We start from the raw sequence: 13,570 nt of genomic DNA on the forward strand, positions 1-13,570 counted from the left end.
GTGGTTTGGAATGGTATCTAGGTGTGGTTTGGAATGGTGTCTCGGTGTGGTTTGGAATGGTATCTCGGTGTGGTTTGGAATGGTGTCTCGGTGTGGTTTGGAATGGTATCTCGGTGTGGTTTGGAATGGTGTCTCGGTGTGGTTTGGAATGGTATCTAGGTGTGGTTTGGAATGGTGTCTCGGGGTGGTTTGGAATGGTATCTCGGTGTGGTTTGGAATGGTATCTCGGTGTGGTTTGGAATGGTGTCTAGGTGTGGTTTGGAATGGTATCTCGGTGTGGTTTGGAATGGTATCTCGGTGTGGTTTGGAATGGTGTCTAGCTGTGGTTTGGAATGGTATCTCGGTGTGGTTTGGAATGGTATCTCGGTGTGGTTTGGAATGGTGTATAGGTGTGGTTTGGAATGGTGTCTCGGTGTGGTTTGGAATGGTATCTAGGTGTGGTTTGGAATGGTGTCTAGGTGTGGTTTGGAATGGTATCTAGGTGTGGTTTGGAATGGTGTCTCGGTGTGGTTTGGAATGGTATCTCGGTGTGGTTTGGAATGGTGTCTCGGTGTGGTTTGGAATGGTATCTCGGTGTGGTTTGGAATGGTATCTAGGTGTGGTTTGGAATGGTGTCTCGGGGTGGTTTGGAATGGTATCTCGGTGTGGTTTGGAATGGTATCTCGGTGTGGTTTGGAATGGTGTCAAGGTGTGGTTTGGAATGGTATCTCGGTGTGGTTTGGAATGGTGTCTAGCTGTGGTTTGGAATGGTATCTCGGTGTGGTTTGGAATGGTATCTCGGTGTGGTTTGGAATGGTGTCTAGGTGTGGTTTGGAATGGTGTCAAGGTGTGGTTTGGAATGGTATCTTGGTGTGGTTTGGAATGGTATCTCGGTGTGGTTTAGAATGGTATCTCGGTGTGGTTTGGAATGGTGTCTAGGTGTGGTTTGGAATGGTGTCTAGGTGTGGTTTGGAACGGTGTCTCGGTGTGGTTTGGAATGGTATCTCGGTGTGGTTTGGAACGGTATCTCGGTATGGTTTGGAATGGTGTCTCGGTGTCGTTTGGAATGGTATCTCGGGGTGGTTTGGAATGGTATCTAGGTGTGGTTTGGAATGGTATCTAGGTGTGGTTTGGAATGGTGTCCAGGTGTGGTTTGGAATGGTGTCTCGGTGTGGTTTGGAATGGTGGAAAGGTGTGGTTTGGAATGGTATCTCGGTGTGGTTTGGAATGGTGTCTAGGTGTGGTTTGGAATGGTATCTCGGTGTGGTTTGGAATGGTATCTAGGTGTGGTATGTAATGGTATCTAGGTGTGGTTTGGAATGGTGTCTAGGTGTGGTTTGGAATGGTGTCTCGGTGTGGTTTGGAATGGTGGAAAGGTGTGGTTTGGAATGGTATCTCGGTGTGGTTTGGAATGGTATCTAGGTGTGGTATGTAATGGTATCTAGGTGTGGTTTGGAATGGTGTCTAGGTGTGGTTTGGAATGGTGTCTCGGTGTGGTTTGGAATGGTGGAAAGGTGTGGTTTGGAATGGTATCTCGGTGTGGTTTGGAATGGTGTCTAGGTGTGGTTTGGAATGGTATCTCGGTGTGGTTTGGAATGGTATCTAGGTGTGGTTTGGAATGGTATCTCGGGGTGGTTTGGAATGGTATCTCGGTGTGGTTTGGAATGGTGTCTAGGTGTGGTTTGGAATGGTGTCTCGGTGTGGTTTGGAATGGTGTCTAGGTGTGGTTTGGAATGGTGTCTCGGTGTGGTTTGGAAAGGTGTCTCGGTGTGGTTTGGAATGGTGTCTAGGTGTGGTTTGGAATGGTGTCTCGGTGTGGTTTGGAAAGGTGTCCAGGTGTGGTTTGGAATGGTATCTCGGTGTGGTTTGGAATGGTGTCTAGGTGTGGTTTGGAATGGTATCTAGGTGTGGTTTGGAATGGTATCTAGGTGTGGTTTGGAATGGGATCTCGGTGTGGTTTGGAATGGTGTCTCGGTGTGGTTTGGAATGGTATCTCGGTGTGGTTTGGAATGGTATCTCGGTGTGGTTTGGAATGGTATCTCGGTGTGGTTTGGAATGGTATCTCGGTGTGGTTTGGAATGGTGTCTCGGTGTGGTTTGGAATGGTGTCCAGGTGTGGTTTGGAATGGTATCTCGGTGTGGTTTGGAATGGTATCTCGGTGTGGTTTGGAATGGTATCTTGGTGTGGTTTGGAATGGTGTCTCGGTGTGGTTTGGAATGGTATCTCGGTGTGGTTTGGAATTGTATCGCGGTGTGGTTTGGAATGGTGTCTAGGTGTGGTTTGGAATGGTGTCTCGGTGTGGTTTGGAATGGTGTCTAGGTGTTGTTTGGAATGGTGTCTAGGTGTGGTTTGGAATGGTATCTAGGTGTGGTTTGGAATGGTGTCTAGGTGTGGTTTGGAATGGTATCTAGGTGTGGTTTGGAATGGTATCTAGGTGTTGTTTGGAATGGTATCTAGGTGTGGTTTGGAATGGTGTCTCGGTGTGGTTTGGAATGGTGTCTCGGTGTGGTTTGGAATGGTATCTAGGTGTGGTTTGGAATGGTATCTCGGTGTGGTTTGGAATGGTGTCTCGGTGTGGTTTGGAATGGTGTCTAGGTGTGGTTTGGAATGGTGTCTCGGTGTGGTTTGGAATGGTATCTCGGTGTGGTTTGGAATGGTATCTAGGTGTGGTTTGGAATGGTATCTCGGTGTGGTTTGGAATGGTGTCTAGGTGTGGTTTGGAATGGTATCTCGGTGTGGTTTGGAATGGTATCTCAGTGTGGTTTGGAATGGTATCGAGGTGTGGTTTGGAATGGTGTCTAGCTGTGGTTTGGAATGGTATCTAGGTGTGGTTTGGAATGGTATCTCGGTGTGGTTTGGAATGGTGTCTAGGTGTGGTTTGGAATGGTATCTAGGTGTGGTTTGGAATGGTATCTAGGTGTGGTTTGGAATGGTATCTCGGTGTGGTTTGGAATGGTGTCTCGGTGTGGTTTGGAATGGTATCTCGGTGTGGTTTGGAATGGTATCGAGGTGTGGTTTGGAATGGTGTCTAGCTGTGGTTTGGAATGGTATCTCGGTGTGGTTTGGAATGGTATCTAGGTGTGGTTTGGAATGGTGTCTAGGTGTGGTTTGGAATGGTGTCTAGGTGTGGTTTGGAATGGTATCTCGGTGTGGTTTGGAATGGTGTCTCGGCGTGGTTTGGAATGGTGTCTCGGTGTGGTTTGGAATGGTATCTCGGTGTGGTTTGGAATGGTGTCCAGGTGTGGTTTGGAATGGTATCTCGGTGTGGTTTGGAATGGTATCTCGGTGTGGTTTGGAATGGTGTCTAGGTGTGGTTTTGAATGGTATCTCGGTGTGGTTTGGAATGGTATCTCGGTGTGGTTTGGAATGGTGTCTAGGTGTGGTTTGGAATGGTATCTAGGTGTGGTTTGGAAAGGTGTCTCGGTGTGGTTTGAAATGGTATCTAGGTGTGGTTTGGAATGGTATCTAGGTGTGGTTTGGAATGGTATCTCGGTGTGGTTTGGAATGGTGTCTAGGTGTGGTTTGGAATGGTATCTCGGTGTGGTTTGGAATGGTGTCTCGGTGTGGTTTGGAATGGTATCTCGGTGTGGTTTGGAACGGTATCTCGGTATGGTTTGGAATGGTGTCTCGGTGTGGTTTGGAATGGTATCTCGGGGTGGTTTGGAATGGTATCTCGGTATGGTTTGGAATGGTGTCTAGGTGTGGTTTGGAACGGTGTCTCGGTGTGGTTTGGAATGGTATCTCGGTGTGGTTTGGAACGGTGTCTCGGTGTGGTTTGGAATGGTATCTCGGTGTGGTTTGGAACGGTATCTCGGTATGGTTTGGAATGGTGTCTCGGTGTGGTTTGGAATGGTATCTCGGTGTGGTTTGGAACGGTATCTCGGTATGGTTTGGAATGGTGTCTCGGTGTGGTTTGGAATGGTATCTCGGGGTGGTTTGGAATGGTATCTAGGTGTGGTTTGGAATGGTGTCTCGGTATGGTTTGGAATGGTGTCTAGGTGTGGTTTGGAATGGTATCTAGGTGTGGTTTGGAACGGTGTCTCGGTGTGGTTTGGAATGGTATCTCGGTGTGGTTTGGAACGGTATCTCGGTATGGTTTGGAATGGTATTTCGGTATGGTTTGGAATGGTGTCTAGGTGTGGTTTGGAATGGTGTCTAGGTGTGGTTTGGAATGGTATCTAGGTGTGGTTTGGAATGGTATCTCGGTATGGTTTGGAATGGTGTCTCGGTGTGGTTTGGAATGGTATCTCGGTATGGTTTGGAATGGTGTCTAGGTGTGGTTTGGAATGGTATCTAGGTGTGGTTTGGAATGGTGTCTAGGTGTGGTTTGGAATGGTATCTAGGTGTGGTTTGGAATGGTGTCTAGGTGTGGTTTGGAATGGTGTCTAGGTGTGGTTTGGAATGGTATCTCGGGGTGGTTTGGAATGGTATCTCAGTGTGGTTTGGAATGGTATCTCGGTGTGGTTTGGAATGGTGTCTAGGTGTGGTTTGGAATGGTGTCTCGGTGTGGTTTGGAATGGTATCTCGGTGTGGTTTGGAATGGTGTCTAGGTGTGGTTTGGAATGGTATCTCGGTGTGGTTTGGAATGGTGTCTAGGTGTGGTTTGGAATGGTATCTAGGTGTGGTTTGGAATGGTATCTAGGTGTGGTTTGGAATGGGATCTCGGTGTGATTTGGAATGGTATCTCGGTGTGGTTTGGAATGGTGTCTCGGTGTGGTTTGGAATGGTATCTCGGTGTGGTTTGGAATGGTATCTCGGTGTGGTTTGGAATGGTATCTCGGTGTGGTTTGGAATGGTGTCTCGGTGTGGTTTGGAATGGTATCTCGGTGTGGTTTGGAATGGTATCTCGGTGTGGTTTGGAATGGTGTCTCGGTGTGGTTTGGAATGGTATCTCGGTGTGGTTTGGAATGGTATCGCGGTGTGGTTTGGAATGGTGTCTAGGTGTGGTTGGAATGGTGTCTCGGTGTGGTTTGGAATGATGTCTAGGTGTGGTTTGGAATGGTATCTCGGTGTGGTTTGGAATGGTATCTCGGTGTGGTTTGGAATGGTATCACGGTGTGGTTTGGAATGGTGTCTCGGTGTGGTTTGGAATGGTGTCTAGGTGTGGTTTGGAATGGTGTCTAGGTGTGGTTTGGAATGGTATCTCGGTGTGGTTTGGAATGGTGTCTAGGTGTGGTTTGGAATGGTATCTCGGTGTGGTTTGGAATGGTATCTAGGTGTGGTTTGGAATGGTATCTCGGTGTGGTTTGGAATGGTATCTCGGTGTGGTTTGGAATGGTATCTCGGTGTGGTTTGGAATGGTGTCTCGGTGTGGTTTGGAATGGTATCTCGGTGTGGTTTGGAATCGTGTCCAGGTGTGGTTTGGAATGGTATCTAGGTGTGGTTTGGAATGGTGTCCAGGTGTGGTTTGGAATGGTGTCTAGCTGTGGTTTGGAATGGTGTCCAGGTGTGGTTTGGAATGGTATCTAGGTGTGGTTTGGAATGGTGTCTCGGTGTGGTTTGGAATGATGTCCAGGTGTGGTTTGGAATCGTGTCCAGGTGTGGTTTGGAATGGTGTCTAGCTGTGGTTTGGAATGGTGTCCAGGTGTGGTTTGGAATGGTATCTAGGTGTGGTTTGGAATGGTGTCTCGGTGTGGTTTGGAATTGTGTCTAGGTGTGGTTTGGAATGGTATCTAGGTGTTGTTTGGAATGGTGTCTAGGTGTGGTTTGGAATGGTATCTAGGTGTGGTTTGGAATGGTATCTAGGTGTGGTTTGGAATGGTGTCTAGGTGTGGTTTGGAATGGTGTCTAGGTGTGGTTTGGAATGGTATCTAGGTGTGGTTTGGAATGGTGTCTAGGTGTGGTTTGGAATGGTATCTAGGTGTGGTTTGGAATGGTGTCTAGGTGTGGTTTGGAATGGTATCTAGGTGTGGTTTGGAATGGTATCTAGGTGTTGTTTGGAATGGTATCTAGGTGTGGTTTGGAATGGTGTCTCGGTGTGGTTTGGAATGGTGTCTCGGTGTGGTTTGGAATGGTATCTAGGTGTGGTTTGGAATGGTATCTCGGTGTGGTTTGGAATGGTGTCTCGGTGTGGTTTGGAATGGTATCTCGGTGTGGTTTGGAATTGTATCGCGGTGTGGTTTGGAATGGTGTCTAGGTGTGGTTTGGAATGGTGTCTCGGTGTGGTTTGGAATGGTGTCTAGGTGTGGTTTGGAATGGTGTCTAGGTGTGGTTTGGAATGGTATCTAGGTGTGGTTTGGAATGGTGTCTAGGTGTGGTTTGGAATGGTATCTAGGTGTGGTTTGGAATGGTGTCTAGGTGTGGTTTGGAATGGTATCTAGGTGTGGTTTGGAATGGTATCTAGGTGTTGTTTGGAATGGTATCTAGGTGTGGTTTGGAATGGTGTCTCGGTGTGGTTTGGAATGGTGTCTCGGTGTGGTTTGGAATGGTGTCTAGGTGTGGTTTGGAATGGTGTCTCGGTGTGGTTTGGAATGGTATCTCGGTGTGGTTTGGAATGGTATCTAGGTGTGGTTTGGAATGGTATCTCGGTGTGGTTTGGAATGGTGTCTAGGTGTGGTTTGGAATGGTATCTCGGTGTGGTTTGGAATGGTATCTCAGTGTGGTTTGGAATGGTATCGAGGTGTGGTTTGGAATGGTGTCTAGCTGTGGTTTGGAATGGTGTCTAGGTGTGGTTTGGAATGGTGTCTAGGTGTGGTTTGGAATGGTATCTAGGTGTGGTTTGGAATGGTATCTCGGTGTGGTTTGGAATGGTGTCTCGGTGTGGTTTGGAATGGTATCTCGGTGTGGTTTGGAATGGTATCGAGGTGTGGTTTGGAATGGTGTCTAGCTGTGGTTTGGAATGGTATCTCGGTGTGGTTTGGAATGGTATCTAGGTGTGGTTTGGAATGGTGTCTAGGTGTGGTTTGGAATGGTGTCTAGGTGTGGTTTGGAATGGTATCTCGGTGTGGTTTGGAATGGTGTCTCGGCGTGGTTTGGAATGGTGTCTCGGTGTGGTTTGGAATGGTATCTCGGTGTGGTTTGGAATGGTGTCCAGGTGTGGTTTGGAATGGTATCTCGGTGTGGTTTGGAATGGTATCTCGGTGTGGTTTGGAATGGTGTCTAGGTGTGGTTTTGAATGGTATCTCGGTGTGGTTTGGAATGGTATCTCGGTGTGGTTTGGAATGGTGTCTAGGTGTGGTTTGGAATGGTATCTAGGTGTGGTTTGGAAAGGTGTCTCGGTGTGGTTTGAAATGGTATCTAGGTGTGGTTTGGAATGGTATCTAGGTGTGGTTTGGAATGGTATCTCGGTGTGGTTTGGAATGGTGTCTAGGTGTGGTTTGGAATGGTATCTCGGTGTGGTTTGGAATGGTGTCTCGGTGTGGTTTGGAATGGTATCTCGGTGTGGTTTGGAACGGTATCTCGGTATGGTTTGGAATGGTGTCTCGGTGTGGTTTGGAATGGTATCTCGGGGTGGTTTGGAATGGTATCTCGGTATGGTTTGGAATGGTGTCTAGGTGTGGTTTGGAACGGTGTCTCGGTGTGGTTTGGAATGGTATCTCGGTGTGGTTTGGAACGGTGTCTCGGTGTGGTTTGGAATGGTATCTCGGTGTGGTTTGGAACGGTATCTCGGTATGGTTTGGAATGGTGTCTCGGTGTGGTTTGGAACGGTATCTCGGTGTGGTTTGGAACGGTATCTCGGTATGGTTTGGAATGGTGTCTCGGTGTGGTTTGGAATGGTATCTCGGGGTGGTTTGGAATGGTATCTAGGTGTGGTTTGGAATGGTGTCTCGGTATGGTTTGGAATGGTGTCTAGGTGTGGTTTGGAATGGTATCTAGGTGTGGTTTGGAACGGTGTCTCGGTGTGGTTTGGAATGGTATCTCGGTGTGGTTTGGAACGGTATCTCGGTATGGTTTGGAATGGTATTTCGGTATGGTTTGGAATGGTGTCTAGGTGTGGTTTGGAATGGTGTCTAGGTGTGGTTTGGAATGGTATCTAGGTGTGGTTTGGAATGGTATCTCGGTATGGTTTGGAATGGTGTCTCGGTGTGGTTTGGAATGGTATCTCGGTATGGTTTGGAATGGTGTCTAGGTGTGGTTTGGAATGGTATCTAGGTGTGGTTTGGAATGGTGTCTAGGTGTGGTTTGGAATGGTATCTAGGTGTGGTTTGGAATGGTGTCTAGGTGTGGTTTGGAATGGTGTCTAGGTGTGGTTTGGAATGGTATCTCGGGGTGGTTTGGAATGGTATCTCAGTGTGGTTTGGAATGGTATCTCGGTGTGGTTTGGAATGGTGTCTAGGTGTGGTTTGGAATGGTGTCTCGGTGTGGTTTGGAATGGTATCTCGGTGTGGTTTGGAATGGTGTCTAGGTGTGGTTTGGAATGGTATCTCGGTGTGGTTTGGAATGGTGTCTAGGTGTGGTTTGGAATGGTATCTAGGTGTGGTTTGGAATGGGATCTCGGTGTGATTTGGAATGGTATCTCGGTGTGGTTTGGAATGGTGTCTCGGTGTGGTTTGGAATGGTATCTCGGTGTGGTTTGGAATGGTATCTAGGTGTGGTTTGGAATGGTATCTAGGTGTGGTTTGGAATGGGATCTCGGTGTGATTTGGAATGGTATCTCGGTGTGGTTTGGAATGGTGTCTCGGTGTGGTTTGGAATGGTATCTCGGTGTGGTTTGGAATGGTATCTCGGTGTGGTTTGGAATGGTATCTCGGTGTGGTTTGGAATGGTGTCTCGGTGTGGTTTGGAATGGTATCTCGGTGTGGTTTGGAATGGTATCTCGGTGTGGTTTGGAATGGTGTCTCGGTGTGGTTTGGAATGGTATCTCGGTGTGGTTTGGAATGGTATCGCGGTGTGGTTTGGAATGGTGTCTAGGTGTGGTTGGAATGGTGTCTCGGTGTGGTTTGGAATGGTATCTAGGTGTGGTTTGGAATGGTATCTCGGTGTGGTTTGGAATGGTATCTCGGTGTGGTTTGGAATGGTATCACGGTGTGGTTTGGAATGGTGTCTCGGTGTGGTTTGGAATGGTGTCTAGGTGTGGTTTGGAATGGTGTCTAGGTGTGGTTTGGAATGGTATCTCGGTGTGGTTTGGAATGGTGTCTAGGTGTGGTTTGGAATGGTATCTCGGTGTGGTTTGGAATGGTATCTAGGTGTGGTTTGGAATGGTATCTCGGTGTGGTTTGGAATGGTATCTCGGTGTGGTTTGGAATGGTGTCTCGGTGTGGTTTGGAATGGTATCTCGGTGTGGTTTGGAATCGTGTCCAGGTGTGGTTTGGAATGGTATCTAGGTGTGGTTTGGAATGGTGTCCAGGTGTGGTTTGGAATGGTGTCTAGCTGTGGTTTGGAATGGTGTCCAGGTGTGGTTTGGAATGGTATCTAGGTGTGGTTTGGAATGGTGTCTCGGTGTGGTTTGGAATGATGTCCAGGTGTGGTTTGGAATCGTGTCCAGGTGTGGTTTGGAATGGTGTCTAGCTGTGGTTTGGAATGGTGTCCAGGTGTGGTTTGGAATGGTATCTAGGTGTGGTTTGGAATGGTGTCTCGGTGTGGTTTGGAATTGTGTCTAGGTGTGGTTTGGAATGGTATCTAGGTGTTGTTTGGAATGGTGTCTAGGTGTGGTTTGGAATGGTATCTAGGTGTGGTTTGGAATGGTATCTAGGTGTGGTTTGGAATGGTATCTCGGTGTGGTTTGGAATGGTATCTCGGTGTGGTTTGGAATGGTATCTCGGTGTGGTTTGGAATGGTGTCTCGGTGTGGTTTGGAATGGTATCTCGGTGTGGTTTGGAATCGTGTCCAGGTGTGGTTTGGAATGGTATCTAGGTGTGGTTTGGAATGGTGTCCAGGTGTGGTTTGGAATGGTGTCTAGCTGTGGTTTGGAATGGTGTCCAGGTGTGGTTTGGAATGGTATCTAGGTGTGGTTTGGAATGGTGTCTCGGTGTGGTTTGGAATGATGTCCAGGTGTGGTTTGGAATCGTGTCCAGGTGTGGTTTGGAATGGTATCTAGGTGTGGTTTGGAATGGTGTCTCGGTGTGGTTTGGAATTGTGTCTAGGTGTGGTTTGGAATGGTATCTCGGTGTGGTTTGGAATGGTATCTAGGTGTGGTTTGGAATGGTATCTCGGTGTGGTTTAGAATGGTATCTAGGTGTGGTTTGGAATGGTATCTCGGTGTGGTTTGGAATGGTATCTAGGTGTGGTTTGGAATGGTATCTCGGTGTGGTTTGGAACGGTGTCTCGGTGTGGTTTGGAATGGTATCTCGGTGTGGTTTGGAATGGTATCTAGGTGTGGTTTGGAATGGTATCTCGGTGTGGTTTAGAATGGTATCTAGGTGTGGTTTGGAATGGTGTCTAGGTGTGGTTTGGAACGGTGTCTCTGTGTGGTTTGGAATGGTATCTCGGTGTGGTTTGGAACGGTATCTCGGTATGGTTTGGAATGGTGTCTCGGTGTGGTTTGGAATGGTATCGAGGTGTGGTTTGGAATGGTATCGAGGTGTGGTTTGGAATGGTGTCTAGGTGTGGTTTGGAATGGTATCTAGGTGTGGTTTGGAATGGTATCTAGGTGTGGTTTGGAATGGTGTCTAGGTGTGGTTTGGAATGGTATCTAGGTGTGGTTTGGAATGGTGTCTAGGTGTGGTTTGGAATGGTATCTAGGTGTGGTTTGGAATGGTGTCTAGGTGTGGTTTGGAATGGTGTCTCGGTGTGGTTTGGAATGGTATCTCGGGGTGGTTTGGAATGGTGTCTAGGTGTGGTTTGGAATGGTATCTCAGTGTGGTTTGGAATGGTATCTCGGTGTGGTTTCGAATGGTGTCTAGGTGTGGTTTGGAATGGTATCTTGGTGTGGTTTGGAATGGTGTCTAGGTGTGGTTTGGAATGGTGTCTAGGTGTGGTTTGGAATGGTATCTTGGTGTGGTTTGGAATGGTATCTCGGTGTGGTTTGGAATGGTGTCTAGGTGTGGTTTGGAATGGTATCTAGGTGTGGTTTGGAATGGTATCTAGGTGTGGTTTGGAATGGTGTCTAGGTGTGGTTTGGAATGGTGTCTAGGTGTGGTTTGGAATGGGATCTCGGTGTGGTTTGGAATGGTATCTCGGTGTGGTTTGGAATGGTGTCTCGGTGTGGTTTGGAATGGTATCTCGGTGTGGTTTGGAATGGTATCTCGGTGTGGTTTGGAATGGTATCTCGGTGTGGTTTGGAATGGTATCTAGGTGTGGTTTGGAATGGTGTCCAGGTGTGGTTTGGAATGGTATCTCGGTGTGGTTTGGAATGGTATCTCGGTGTGGTTTGGAATGGTATCTCGGTGTGGTTTGGAATGGTATCTCGGTGTGGTTTGGAATGGTATCTAGGTGTGGTTTGGAATGGTGTCCAGGTGTGGTTTGGAATGGTATCTCGGTGTGGTTTGGAATGGTGTCTCGGTGTGGTTTGGAATGGTATCTCGGTGTGGTTTGGAATGGTATCGCGGTGTGGTTTGGAATGGTGTCTAGCTGTGGTTTGGAATGGTATCTCGGTGTGGTTTGGAATGGTATCGCGGTGTGGTTTGGAATGGTGTCTAGCTGTGGTTTGGAATGGTGTCCAGGTGTGGTTTGGAATGGTATCTAGGTGTGGTTTGGAATGGTGTCTAGCTGTGGTTTGGAATGGTGTCCAGGTGTGGTTTGGAATGGTATCTAGGTGTGGTTTGGAATGGTATCTAGGTGTGGTTTGGAATGGTGTCTCGGTGTGGTTTGGAATGGTATCGCGGTGTGGTTTGGAATGGTGTCTAGCTGTGGTTTGGAATGGTGTCCAGGTGTGGTTTGGAATGGTATCTAGCTGTGGTTTGGAATGGTGTCTAGGTGTGGTTTGGAATGGTGTCTAGGTGTGGTTTGGAATGGTGTCTAGGTGTGGTTTGGAATGGTATCTCGGTGTGGTTTGGAATGATGTCTAGGTGTGGTTTGGAATGGTATCTCGGTGTGGTTTGGAATGATGTCTAGGTGTGGTTTGGAATGGTATCTCGGTGTGGTTTGGAATGGTATCTCGGTGTGGTTTGGAATGGTATCTCGGTGTGGTTTGGAATGGTGTCTCGGTGTGGTTTGGAATGGTATCTAGGTGTGGTTTGGAATGGTGTCTAGGTGTGGTTTGGAATGGTATCTAGGTGTGGTTTGGAATGGTATCTCGGTGTGGTTTGGAATGGTGTCTAGGTGTGGTTTGGAATGGTATCTAGGTGTGGTTTGGAATGGTATCTAGGTGTGGTTTGGAATGGGATCTCGGTGTGGTTTGGAATGGTATCTCGGTGTGGTTTGGAATGTATCTCGGTGTGGTTTGGAATGGTATCTCGGTGTGGTTTGGAATGGTATCTCGGTGTGGTTTGGAATGGTATCTCGGTGTGGTTTGGAATGGTGTCTCGGTGTGGTTTGGAATGGTATCTCGGTGTGGTTTGGAATGGTATCTCGGTGTGGTTTGGAATGGTGTCTAGCTTTGGTTTGGAATGGTGTCCAGGTGTGGTTTGGAATGGTATCTTGGTGTGGTTTGGAATGGTGTCTCGGTGTGGTTTGGAATGATGTCTAGGTGTGGTTTGGAATGGTATCTCGGTGTGGTTTGGAATGTGTCTCGGTGTGGTTTGGAATGGTATCTCGGTGTGGTTTGGAATGGTATCTCGGTGTGGTTTGGAATGGTATCTCGGTGTGGTTTGGAATGGTGTCTCGGTGTGGTTTGGAATGGTATCTCGGTGTGGTTTGGAATGGTGTCTAGCTGTGGTTTGGAATGGTGTCCAGGTGTGGTTTGGAATGGTATCTCGGTGTGGTTTGGAATGGTGTCCAGGTGTGGTTTGGAATGGTATCTCGGTGTGGTTTGGAATGGTGTCCAGGTGTGGTTTGGAATGGTATCTCGGTGTGGTTTGGAATGGTGTCTCGGTGTGGTTTGGAATGGTATCTCGGTGTGGTTTGGAATGGTGTCTAGCTGTGGTTTGGAATGGTGTCCAGGTGTGGTTTGGAATGGTATCTCGGTGTGGTTTGGAATGGTGTCCAGGTGTGGTTTGGAATGGTATCTCGGTGTGGTTTGGAATGGTGTCCAGGTGTGGTTTGGAATGGTATCTCGGTGTGGTTTGGAATGGTGTCTCGGTGTGGTTTGGAATGGTATCTCGGTGTGGTTTGGAATGGTGTCTAGCTGTGGTTTGGAATGGTGTCCAGGTGTGGTTTGGAATGGTATCTCGGTGTGGTTTGGAATGGTGTCCAGGTGTGGTTTGGAATGGTGTCCAGGTGTGGTTTGGAATGGTATCTCGGTGTGGTTTGGAATGGTATCTCGGTGTGGTTTGGAATGGTATCTAGGTGTGGTTTGGAATGGTATCTCGGTCTGGTTTAGAATGGTATCTAGGTGTGGTTTGGAACGGTGTCTCGGTGTGGTTTGGAATGGTATCTCGGTGTGGTTTGGAACGGTATCTCGGTATGGTTTGGAATGGTGTCTCGGTGTGGTTTGGAATGGTATCTCGGGGTGGTTTGGAATGGTATCTAGGTGTGGTTTGGAATGGTGTCTAGGTGTGGTTTGGAATGGTGTCTCGGGGTGGTTTGGAATGGTGTCTCGGTGTGGTTTGGAATGGTATCTCGGGGTGGTTTGGAATGGTATCTAGGTGTGGTTTGGAATGGTGTCTAGGTGTGG

The 13,570-nt window shown here is 48.0% G+C and overlaps 1 protein-coding gene across 2 annotated transcripts in view; it reads right to left on the reverse strand.

Annotated features, from left to right (window-relative positions):
* cacna2d2a (calcium channel, voltage-dependent, alpha 2/delta subunit 2a) overlaps positions 1 to 13,570 on the reverse strand; it is a 1,119,650-nt gene that overhangs the window by 720,903 nt on the left and 385,177 nt on the right. The gene's annotated exons all lie outside the window — the stretch shown is intronic.

This window comes from Heptranchias perlo, chromosome 17 (assembly GCF_035084215.1).
Source record: "Heptranchias perlo isolate sHepPer1 chromosome 17, sHepPer1.hap1, whole genome shotgun sequence".
Taxonomy (NCBI): Eukaryota; Metazoa; Chordata; class Chondrichthyes; order Hexanchiformes; family Hexanchidae; genus Heptranchias; species Heptranchias perlo.